The sequence below is a fragment of the Schistocerca piceifrons genome, chromosome 3 (genome assembly GCF_021461385.2).
Source record: "Schistocerca piceifrons isolate TAMUIC-IGC-003096 chromosome 3, iqSchPice1.1, whole genome shotgun sequence".
In the NCBI taxonomy this organism is placed as follows: Eukaryota; Metazoa; Arthropoda; class Insecta; order Orthoptera; family Acrididae; genus Schistocerca; species Schistocerca piceifrons.
In genome coordinates, this window is record NC_060140.1 from 514,646,306 (window position 1) to 514,659,614 (window position 13,309).

The 13,309-nt window shown below is 40.4% G+C and overlaps 1 long non-coding RNA gene across 1 annotated transcript in view; it reads left to right on the top strand.

Annotated features, from left to right (window-relative positions):
• Window positions 1-12,092: 12,092 nt before the first annotated feature.
• Window positions 12,093-13,309, top strand: part of LOC124789450 — a 75,002-nt gene continuing 73,785 nt past the window's right edge. Inside the window, exon 1 of the long non-coding RNA XR_007016119.1 lies at window positions 12,093-12,261. This is a non-coding gene — a long non-coding RNA (uncharacterized LOC124789450). The remainder of the gene's footprint in view (window positions 12,262-13,309) is intronic.

A 13,309-nucleotide genomic window follows, 5' to 3' on the forward strand; every position in this document is an offset into this window, starting at 1 on the left:
CGTTCCGCGATTGTCAGTGTCAATTTCTAATTCTTGTAAGAGTCCCTGAAAAGCTTCAATGTCATCTTTGCAACATCCTGCCAAAATAATACGTCGTAAATGTTCAGGTAGTTTGATTAAACAAATGCGGATGAGTTCTGAGGGGCTGTATCGGTTTGACAGGTACTGATTCTTGTGCAACATGTCTTCAAAATATTTCACAAGACTGGAAAATTCAGATTGTTCGAAATGTTTCATCATTATGATGCTATGTTTTACTCGGTCTTGTGTAGCTTGAGACCAAAATGCTGAGAGGACGGCATGATAGAATTCTCCTTCACTGTGACAATCGTGAATTACCGATCGCATTCTTTCAGCTGGTTCATTCTCTAAGTAGCCACACATAAATTCTAATCTGTGCTCTAGTGACCAGTTGGGAGGAAAACAATGAGAGAATTGATGGAGCCACGCTTGTGGATGAATGTCGTTGCCAGAATTCTTAAATGTTTTGAATTTACGTATAGTAATGAACAGCTTATAGTCAAAATCATCATGTCGGCGAGTAGTATATCGGTCATTGTTACGTCGTGTCGGCGGTTCCATCTCAAAATTCGGTGCACCTTGCCAATTTCTTTCATAATTTCCGAAATGCCCTGTGTTATTATTTTATGGCTTTTCCGTATTTCTAAGTCCCTCTTCCCGTGTTGCAGCCCGAGTGTCCTCTGAAATATGTAATTTTTGTATTACTTGTGCCACCTGATCTTGTACTTCCCGGATTTCTCTTTTGTGTTGCGTGTTAATTTGATTCTGAGTTGCTTTGAATTTCTTAATTTGTTCATACTCTTTTGTGTCAGTGATGGCTACAGGTCTTGTGTCATTCAGATCATCATCTACCTTTGCAGATAAGTTAGTGAACTGATCCGAAAGTTCGGCTACTTTCTCTGATAGTGTACTTATTTCCTCAGTGTGTTTTTCTGAACCAAGTTTCAGTGTGTCCATTTGTGTTGAAATCGTATCTACTGTGGCCTTTAAGTTTTCCTGAGTTTTTGCAAGTAGCGTAACCGAATCTCTAGATGCAACTGAGTCAATTTTAGCCCACAAGATCTCATGACTTTCATGAACAATGGTTTGCAGTTCTTTTATGGCTGCTTCGCGTTTCTGTAATGCATTTTCATGCCGCGAAAAAATAGGTTGAAAATGCTCACAAATTTGTGTTTTTACGTCATTACAGACTTTTTGACATTTCGATTCAATGTTATGTAACTCAGTAGTTAAATCTTCACGTGTTTGTTCAAGTGTGGTGTCTAACTTTTGAAGCTTTTGCTGTGTTTGTCTCTGATTTTGTTCCATTGTGTCTAACTTTTGAAGCTTTTGCTGTGTTTGTCTCTGATTTTGTTCCATTGTGTCTAACTGTTGCTGTGTTTGTCTCTGGTGTTGTTCCATTGTGTCTAACTTTTAAAGATTTTGTTCCATTGTGTCTAACTTTTGAAGCTTTTGTCCCATTTGATGCATTAATTGTAATAACAATGCACTGGTGTCTGAAACATGTTCCTCAGTGCTATTCGGCAATGCATTTGAACCGGCAATATTCGCATTTTGAAAAGCAGAAAATTTATCTTGACCTATTTGAGAAAACGGCGAGGACGCATAACCTGAATCTACAGTATTTGCAAGATTGTGTCCTGTCATTTCGGATTCCTGAAGCAAGCTATTGCCGACCAATCGATCGATAATGCTTCCCTGTTCACTAACTGTTTCACTGTCTACACCATTATTTGCAGCCCGCTGCATTTCCCTATGCACAATTATCAAATTACTACACACTGCTTTCGTCTTCACTGTCATTTCTCAGTTTACTTTCGAGCCTAGTATTACGTTTTTCACACGCCATTATTGTCACAATATTTCACACGACAACACAGAAAAGCACAATTTGAAGATCAAAATAAGAAAACACATTAACATAGCATTGAAAATAATATCTCGTTAATTGCTAACGCACCTGCGAAATACTTGGTGCAAACCTACATGCATGCCACAACTGTTTTACTGTACAAGAATGAAAAACTACAACTACAAAGGAAATTCTCTCTATTACGCGCTAGTAGTAAACAAAGGCTGCGCTAATTGCACAAACTACAAGAAAAAATCAGAAGATTCCAGTGAGGTATCCTTGGCTAAGGGTCGACATATGAAACGTCCCCTTTGAACAATTATACATGACTGTGCTTGTTCTGACACACAATATTTTTAGCGCAACCCAATCTGACTTTCAAAAATCCCTACAAAGGAATGGCCCTGACTAACATTAACCTATACCCTTCACAAATCACTTACCTCACCAAAAATCTTCGTTGCTCGAACTACTGCAATACACTGAGCGCCACTACTGCCAGCTAAATAAAAGATTCAAACTACTGAAGGCACTAACTACTGATAGGCATAGTTAGCAAATGAAAGATTTTGATAGAGAACAAACAATGTATTTACCTTAATAGTGTTCAAAAGTCATAATATATATAGCAGTTTATGACATCCAGTCTTACAAATTTCAAAACTCCGCCATTTCTCTCCCCACATCCACCACTGCTGGCGGCTCACCTCCAACTGCCCAACGCTACGCGCTGTTAACATCCAGCTGCCCAACACTGCAATGGCAGACAACAATGTAAACTAGACACAGACTGCACAACGCAGCCAGTGATTTTCAGAGCGCTACGTGGCGTTACCAATAAAAAAAACCTAAACAGCCTACTTACAATATGTATACACGGAGATTGCAGTGTTTCACGAACACCTATCGCTAACTTATTTATGAAACTGAAGTATCGATTTCACACCCAAGATGCGACTGTGGAATTTTGTACATCGCATAAATCTTCGTTTGTTGAGAGGAATGGGTCGCGTTTTATCACACATGAGATGAAAGTCATCTGATGACCGAGAGGTTTACTGTTAACGATCGTAAATAGACACTGCTCTAAGACCCGCACAGAACACGCGGTTGTACATGAGTCGAACGCAGGCTATGTCACACAACTGATGCATCCTGACAGAGCATCACGAAAAAATGGACAAATGACCTGCAGCAACTTCTCCCTCTCTCTCTCTCTCTCTAGAATGCATCATCAGTCGACCATTAAATCGTCTACCATCTCAACCGACCACTCCATCCACTCTATGTCATCCTTTAACGCAGATGCAAGTAAGTTTAGAGGCGGATGGTTCTCTGTCTTCCTGAAAAGCGTCAGATGCAGTAGTCAACTTGCATGTATCACTGTTACCTCAATAGACATACAGTAGAATGGAGCCTCCAAGGAAAAAAGTGACTGTTTCCCTGGTTCCCTTCGCTTCCGTGTCGACGTTTTCTCGGGTTCCTCTTGCTGTAGCATACTTGTTCCCATGTACAAATTGTTCTGCGGCAACCATAAGACACGAAAATACTTCCTCAATTCCCCCACATTTCGGTGTATATTCCCGCAATTTTTACGTATTTTCTTGTAATTCTATCGATTTTATGTCTGTTCTACCCATATGATCATTCCGTGTTCTAAAACTGCTTGTAAATTTAGTACAGCTGCTAACACCTAGCGCAAATGCACAGATCGGGGGGCATAGCATAGCATTGTACTCGATTGTATACAGTTGCTTCCACCCACATATTCCACATTTGCATCCGCGACTCATGCACATACATAGACGTAAAGAGGACAGAGTAGGCGCTCTGTAGATGTGGAATATGTGGGGTGGAGGCGACTGGATGCAATCGAGTACAGCGTTATATTATCCCTACCAGTCAGTGCATTTGCGCTAGGTGTTGGCAGCTGTACTACACATTTACAAGCAATTTTAGAACACAGAACGAGAGATTATGTCACGATCGCATGGGTATAATTGACATAAAATCGATATAATTGCGAAAAAACGTATAAATTGAGGGAATATACACCGAAACGCGGGTGATTTGAGGAAGTACTTGCGTGTCTTCTGGTTGGCGCAGAACAGTTTGTACATGGGAGCAAGTATGCTGCACAAGAAGAATCCGAGAAAACGTCGACATGGAAGCGAAGGGAACCAGGGAAACAGTCACTTTTCTCCGTCGAGGTTGCAGTCTACTGTATGTCTACTGAGGTAACAGTGATACACGCGAATTGGCTACTGTACTTGACGCATTTCAGGAAGAGAGAGAACCATCTGCCTCTAAATTTACGCTCTTAAAGAGACAATTCAAGACTAAACATCGCATGCCACCACCTCAAAGACAAACTGTTATTAATTGGTACAATCATTTCACCGAAACTGCCTGTGTATCGTGCAAGCGGTTGGTTCAAAAACGGCCAACAGTCTCTGATGTAGCAGCTGAACAAGTTCGACAGTCTCACATTCGTAGTCCGGGTAAATCAACGACACGTACCAGCTTGGAATCGAACATGCCTAGTGTTACACTGTGGAAGGTATTAAGGAAAAGCCTGTCACTCAAGCCCTAAAAGTTGGAACTGTTGCAAGATTTAAGAGAAAGTGACAAAGAAAAACAAGATGAGTTTCTTGTAGAAGTGTTTAACAAAATGCAGACTGAAGATGGTTTTCATAATGAAACTGTGTTTTGTAACGAAACCATCTACCACACTTGCGGTAAAGTAAATCGGCATAATGTTCGGACATGGGGTGAGCAAAAGCACGTCACGTAATCGAACATGTATGGCATCGCCTAAGGCAGGTGGTTTTTGCGCTGTAAGCTGTAACAAGATTTGCGGTCCTTTCCTTTTTGCCGAGTCAACTGTAATTAGCATATCACACTTGGACATGCTCAAGCGTTACTTAATGCCTCAACTCCAATAGCTTATGGGCACAGAATTTATTTTCCAGAAAGATGACGCACCACCTGATTATCAGCGCGAAGTTGTCGTTTGTCTCCGTAGGAACCTATCGATTTGGATTGGACGTAATTGAACAACATCCTTGCCACCCTGACCACCTAATTTAACTCCAATGGACTTCTACCAATGGGGTTACATTAAAGTCGGCGTGCTTGTTCCTCTGGTTCCGGGAAACGTCGACGAGCTGCGACAACGGGTAACACGAGCATCTGTCTCCATAAATCAAGACTTGCATCATAGGATTTGGCAGGAAACTGATTACAGAAAGGACATTTATCGTGTTACAAAAGGTAAACACACTGAAGATTTGTAAATAAAACTTGAAGATATACTGCACTGAGTGCTGCATCAAACGTTTCTATAAGTTATTTGCCATTTTCACAATTAAAGGTTACTTTTGTGTAACTAATTTATGAACACCCTATATAGCAGGCGTTCAGGTCATGTGGTATTCTTGTGGCCTTAGAACTGGAAATTGCTTTATATTTTCTCTCGTTTGCGTTTACGGTAGGTCCATTTTTGCTCCGTCTGCTTCCATCACTTCGTACAATTCTTTAAGAGTGTCTAAGTCTATTGTGAAAGTTGCAATATCGTCTGTATATGCATATACTATCTGACTGGAATCTATCATTATTGTATCTCTATCACTCCATATGTAAAGTTAAAGCTGCTGTTTATTTATTTTGTTGTTCACTTTTATCTTCGCCTTTGTGTTCTTTGTTGTTAACGCGACTAGCCTCCTTAGTTTGTCACAGATGCCCAATTCTTTTAGTGATTATTACAGTGTAGGTCTGTTAACACTATCTAAAGCTTGCTTGAAATCAATAAATAGAAAGAGGAGATCTACGCCAATTCGTAAAATTTTTACAATATTTGTCTACTAACAAGGAACCGGTGCCTCTATTTGGCCGGAAAACACTTTGGTATTCTCAGGTGATATTTTTGGCGGACTTTTTTTCTTTACTTTTGTGCAGAGCTCCTGAAACATCTTGTAGGTGGTATGTAATGACGTTAAGCCTCTATAGTTTTCACAAACTAACTTTTCTCCTTTCTGACACAGGGTGGTCAGGAACAGTGTAAAAAGCTTGTCCCGATGTGCAGGACAAGTTGTGCTGAGAAGTAACTGTTAAGAAAAAAATTCCTTGGGTTGCACCTTTACCGAGTTAATTAGCACTGAAGTTAGCCAATGAGGCCGCTGAGCGCGCAAGTTCAAGCGGCCCGCCAGATACAAATAGTGTCATTTGTTCTCAAAGCGTAGATAATACGAGACTTCGGCTCTGGTTCGATCCTTACTACCAGTTTTTGTATCTCTCTCTTGTCCTGTTTAAGGAAATGAAACGAAGAGCACATCTGGCGACACCGTCCATGACAGAATGGTTGAACTTGCGTGCTACAGCTTCACTGGCTACCCTGTGCATAAGGAATTTATTCTATTTTTGAAGTCCTCTGGCTTGATTTCAGTGTCCCATATTTATTAGTGCGTGTATTCATGTATTCCAGACTGACCACCATATATTATAATTTCTGATCGCATGTTCACGATTATTTTTTAATTCAAGTATCGCCAATTCCACCTCCTGCATTGTCGGTCTTTTTGCTTCTTCGCTTTCATCTTCTCTTGCCTCTATATTCGCCTCCTGTTCTTGTGGATCTCTCGGTACCTGTACTCAATTGGTGTTGAACACATCTCCAAAATAGTCTGCCATCCTCCGCAACATTTTTTGTTTGTCTCTGATTAGCTCATTGTTCCTATTTTTAAATACCTTCATTGCAGGCTGAACATTTTTCCTTCTCTTTCCTGTTGCGTGATACAATGTTCTTGTTTCAGTGTGTTCCTTTAGTTCTTATATCTGCTGAAATTTTGCTCTGTAATTCCTTTTTCTTTTATATCCTATGAGCATTAGATCTTAATTCTTTATACACCTCCACATTTGTTCTAGTTTCTCTCTGTCTTCGTAGCACTATCCTCTATTTCTTCTTATCCCATTTCTTCTGTTGCATCTTTCAGCGCTTTCTGGTTCCTGTTCCATCTATCTTGAGTTCCTACTATTTCCTCGTCTGCTGTCAGAACATCCGTAATTTTTATTTGGTATGTTCTTACAGTTTCAGGATCATTCAGTTATATATATATATATATATATATATATATATTCCAGTTTTCTCTCTTTTCCGTTCCAGTTGTATGTATTACAGCTAACTTCTCTCTCACTAAGGTTTTTAAACCATAGCGGTCTTAAACACAGTTTGGACCCCTGCAGCTCCATACGTCTATGAATGATGAGCATGTCGTTTTTTTATCAACACGTGCTCTGTTTGGTTAACTCCTCCAATTACATTCGATTTCCATGTTTCAATATGTATTCTTTTGTTTCTACACTGAAGAGCCAAATAAACTGGTACACCTGCCTAATATCGTGTAGGGCCTCCGCGAGCACGCAGAAGTGTCGCAACACGAGGTGCTGGAGGGAACTGACACCATGAATCCGTAAGAGTACGAGGGGGTAGAAATCTCTTCTGAACGCACGTTGCAAGCCATCCCAGATGTGCACAATAATTCTCATGTCTGGGGAGTTTGGTGGCCAGCGGAAGTGTTTAAATTCAGGAGAGTGTTTCTGGAGCCACTCTGCAGCTATTCTGGAGGTGTGGGGTGTCACATTGCACAATGGACATGAATGGATGCAGGTGATCGGACAGGATGCTTACGTACGTGTCACCTGTCAGAGTCGTATCTACTCGTATCAGGGCTCCCATATCACTGGAACTGCACATGCCCCACACCGTTACGAAGCCTCCACCAGCTTGAACAGCCCCCACTGACAAGCAGGGTCCATAGATTCATGAGGTTGTCTCCATATCAATACATGCCCGCCCACTCGATACGTTTTGAAACGAGACTCGTCCGACTAGGCAACATGTTTCCAGTCATCAACTGTCCAATGTCCGTGTTGATGTGCCCAGGCGAGGCATAAGGCTTTGTGTCGTGCAGTCATCAAGGGTACGCAAGTGGGCCTTCGGCTCCGAAAGCCCATATCGATGACGTTTCGTCGAATGGTTCGCACGTTGACATTTGTTGATGGCCCAACACTGAAATCTGCAGCAATTTGCGGAACGGTTGCACTTCAGTCACGTTGGACGATTCTCGTCAGTCGTCTATGGTCCCGTTCTTGCAACATCTTTTTCAGGCCGCAGCGATGTCGGAGATTTAATGTTTTACAGGATTCCTGATATTCACGGTACACTTTTGAAATGGTCACACGGGAAAATTTCCACTTCATCGCTACCTCGGAGGTGCTGTGTCCCATCGCTCGTGCGCCGAATATAATGCCACGTTCAAACTAACTCATATCATGATGACCTGCCATTGTAGCAGCAGTAACCGATCTAACAAATGCACCAGACACTTGTTGTCTTATACAGGAGTTGTCGACCGCAGCGCCATATTTTGCCTGTTTACATATCTCTGTATTTGATTACGCATGCTTATACCAGTTTCTTTGGCGCTTTAGTTTATAATACGTACTATTGATAACTAAATTATTTCTAGGAGCAAATTTGCACAGCATAGCTCCAGTGTCATTACATTCTTCATGCTAAGTATATTTCCCTGATGCTCTTTCACATTCATTTCGCCCAACCTTTACATTTGAGTCTCTCAAACCTAGCAAGAGGTCATACTTCTGTACTTCACCACATGTACTTTCAAGGTTTTCATAAGCTGTTCTTTTATTCCTGAAGGACCCTAACAATTGTTTTAATGTTGTCAGCTGTTGTCATTATCTAGGTGTCCTTTTACCAAGGTGTTAGAGAAAGGACAGATGCAGGAACTAGAGCATACTATGCGAACTTACAGTTATTTAAGACTTACCTAATTACAGGAACAGCGAGTTTAAAAGTATACCATTCCTTTCCAGGACCAGTTATTACACGATACGGGTCATAAATGTGGACGATGACAGAAGTGGATATAATCAACCTAAGGGATACTGAAAGAAGAACTGTACGAAAAAATTATGGTCCTATGAGAGAATCATAAGGCTGGAAAGTAAGGTACAACCACGAAATACAACAGATTATACAAGGGAAAAAAATAGCAAAATTTATTACATCTCTCTGAAAGCGCTGTGGACAGGAATCCAGACGACAGGGTGTTCAAACAAATAATAAACGGCATATTGAACTCCACCAGAAGCAAGAACCGGCCAAAACCTAGATGATCGAACAATGTGTTGGTGTATCTCACTAAGACGGAGAGTCGAGGATGGAAGAGACAAACAGAGAACAGAGATGTATGGAAGCAGATAGTTCAGGAGGCCAAGACCCATCAACGGCAACAAGAAGAAGAAGAAGAAGAATATACAGCAGCAACTACAAATTACAAGTAGTCACCCTGATGAAGGTTGCCCGCGATAGCAACCGGATCATGGGTAATTTTATCACATATGACACATTCACACGCCCAGAAGGATTTTATTGAAAAAGGAACAAAGGAGTTTGCTAACAAAACGCTCGTGCAACCAATCTTGTGTAATTGCTTAAGGGTATGGTACGGATACCAAAGAGGCTTGTTTTGACCCACAGGAGGGCGCAAATGAGATGCTGATAACCTGAAATTGTAGACGCTTGAAGAATAACATCAACTGTTACGCGAGAGCCAACTTACAACATATCAAGAACTAGTAAGAACTAAGGAATCTAGGAGTATGCTACAGCTCACTATGTATCTCTCCCGTAAGTGAAGATGAAGACGAGGAATTCTACAAACTTACAAACTCTGCTAGCAATTTTCAATGCATACCTGAGGACTAATCTACGTCGATGGGGATTGGTTTTCGGCCAGACCAGTACAAGGTAAATGTGCAAATTCTCTGGCTGACCCTGTCTGATTACCAACAGCAATTCCTACATGTAAATGTTTTCAGTACGTCGCGTCTAGCAGCTGTCAAATACTGAAGAAAAGTCGTTTACATTCCAAAGCTGCTGTTTATTTACTGGCTGACTAATTTTGGGCTTTGCCCATTTTCGCAAGCTACATATTACAGAGAACAAAATTTATTATGAGTGAATGTGTAGAATGTGGATAGTAAAGGTATCAACGATAAAATGGTTAATATGGGAACTGCTTATGTATTTGTATTTAGGAAATGGTTGGTCCGGACAGTTCTATTTATGTATCACGTTTAAATGTATAATACCTTGTAATAAAATTCCTTGCTTCAGTACCCTTCAAAATTACGATAATTTCTACAATTTTTTATTCTGTCATGACACACAATGCAATACAATAAGAACAAATTCTCCACTGTGTGTACAATATTTTTATCACATAATGCTGGATAATGAAGGTACTACAATTAAGAAAAAAATATACTTTATGCACATGCATTAACATAATATTGTAATGTCTACCTGCATCTGTGACATCTTTTCACGCAGATACGAGATACATTTAAGTGTGATAACATAAACAGAACCGTCAACATCAACCATTTCCTTAATACAAATACGTAAGTAGTTACCACGTGAAGCCGGCCGAAATGGTCGAGCGGTTCTAGGCGCTACAGTATGGAACCGCGCGACCGCTACGGTCGCAGGTTCGAATCCTACCTCGGGCATGGATGTGTGTGATGTCCTTAGGTTAGTTAGGTTTAAGTAGTTCTGGGACTGATGACCTCAGAAGTTTTTTTTTCAATTCCGACATGGTTCGTGAGTCCACTAGCAAAAACAGCAAACCGTTGTTACATGCTCGCATAGCCACTGTCTGCAGATTTGTATTCTCAACGTAGGCCTAGTACTAATTGAAGCAGTGATAATGTTTAGTGCACACTTCGAATTTATTTGGTATAAATTATGACAATGTCAAAACTGTTAGCGTTTTCTGCTATTATATCTCTTAAATCTATCGCATAACAAAAACATGTTTCAAATTTTGGAAAAATATGTTTCAGAATATGTATTTCTGCGAATTGCAATTTCTTGCAAATTATGCTACAGTGATGAACTAAGTACTGACATTAAGATATTTCATTGTTATTATTAAAACCCCGGACATTTGTGTTATGTTAAGAGTCGGGGTGAAAGCAACTTGTATTTTTGGATGTGTGGACGGGAGGAGGTGGGGGGAGAAGGGAGACAGTAAGAAACTGTGACCCTCCAGAGCCCTGAATCTGCGACTGGATTGCAGAGCATGGATTTTGTTGAAGAATTGTTGCTGAGCACCTCCATATCTCCGTAGCAGTAACGGATGGCCATGGAGCCTTGTAGGCTGCAGATCGATTGACCTTCGGCAAACAACTGGTCTTCCGCCGAACGACTCGGCTGGAGTAATGTGTTTGTCATACTCGAGGGAAGGGTTAGCGGGAAGCATCAACCCGCCAAAAAGTGGCTTGAACCTGCATGACGTGAAGCACCATAAATTCAGGAAATGGCAGCTGTCGAGCTTATAATCTGCAAAAGGTCACAACACATTCTTTCACTCACACACCGTGTTCCTTGGAATTCGTTATGACCGAGAGAGCCTTCATTGATGTGGAACGAGTCAAATTATATATTAACAAACAGAAGCAGATAATGGAGGAAACTTGTGTAAAATATACCGTACCAACAATAAATCATGACTAGCGCTAATCTACTCACATTGATAATTATGGGATTTGTTTCTAGTTTACTTTTTATAAACAGAGAGAAACTGAGGAGACCAGAATATTTTTCCGCGTTAAAATAATTTCTTGCTAAACAATGCACATGAAAAAGAAGATAATACTATAGTTTGCATCCCGTCAAATTTTATTACAGAATAGTAATTCGATATCTCGTTAAAATTCACTCTTGTAGGAAAATACAGTATACTGAAAGTCTACATACATTTGACAATATTAGTGGTTTTGGGAAAAAACTCTGTTATTGTGGCGCCTTTTTAGTATCAAACTATCGAGAAATTGTTCGAGACTGGCCCTCGCATCATTTATTTCGTCATTCGAAGGCGAATGTGAATGGCTGCGCGTACTTTTCTTGATGCTCCGCTTTTCTGCTGTGAGGTCGGGAACTCCAGTGTTGATTTCACAGTCAAATTCACCGTCATCTACATCGACGCGATGTTCTGAGCTCTAAGCCATCTCCGAAATATCTTCGCCTGCCTTACTCGGCCTGTACACATCGCAACAAGTTCGTCTTCTGATATTGTAGAACAGTCTGATTATGTAGAAACAATGCCAGACACTTCATTGAATGTATGCTCAGCTTAATCTTCTGATTCTCGAGACGCCAGACACTCTCGTACCTCACAGAATCTCGCATGGAGAAAACGATTTGCAATCGTCTTTGGCGTCATCATATGACATATAGAATTAAGTACCGTACATATAATGCAGGCAACAGACTAACGGAGATATGTGCTTTTACTTCGATTGTGAGTAAATTTTTTTCAGATAAATTACTTTCGATAGTGAAATTTCAAGGTTCATATAATGTCTTGATCACACGATTGTAAAATACTTGTGGTGTTCGGCGGAAAACTCGTGTGGATTTAGAAAGATATTCGATAAGACTTGTCGGGCTTTACCAGTGACATTGGAAACATGCGACAAACGCCGTAAACGTCAAAAGGGCTAAGGAACAGAGCAGTCTCTCACCACAACCAAGCTTTTTAAGTATCAAATTGGTTGAAAACGACAACTCAAAACCAAATGATCACCTTCCAACCTAAGCTATACATTGAGCTGAGCTACAGATCAGTGTGCAGCCAAACCAGTATTTTTTTTTTTTCCTTCAAATTCGTTAGCTACGCCAGCTAACAACAGAACTATGAACGTATGCACCAAAAGGTGATGTGAAATCAACCGTTAACATTAAGTCGCCGGTCAAAGCCGACTCTTATCGAACATTCCTCTCGACCCCAAACCCATAATAGTTTCATGGAGAACGAGGAAATAGTTTTAAGATTTCACTACAAACGTTTTTTGTTGCACTTATTTTAGTATTAAGTAGAAGTTCCCATTTCATCAATCTGATACTGAATAGTAGAGCAGGATCCAAGTTCAGCTTGTAAAGGTTTTTTTTTTTTCTGTGTGAAATAGAGAGGAAGGGAGTAGCTATCCTCCGGCCCATAATTGCAACCAATGTTTAGTAGTGATCAGTAAAATTTTGTTAGCTCACTACAAATTTTGTCAACACTATGCCATTCTTTTTCTTGAAATTTTCCAATCAGCTCAGCTGGGATTTGCAGAAAATTCAGTGTCCTTTTCTTTCTGCAAGTTCTTCAGCTCCTTACAGCAATAAAAGATCTGATATGGGTGCATTCTTAAAGACACAGCTTGTTTGAACTAAATGAGCAATGCAGTCTCTACTCCCTCATGTTTGCCCATTCACAAATGTTTTATAGATGGCTCGAACATATTGCAGTTACTGAAACCTGACTTCTGTTTTTACTTATTGTCAGATACAGAGTTAGCAATTCC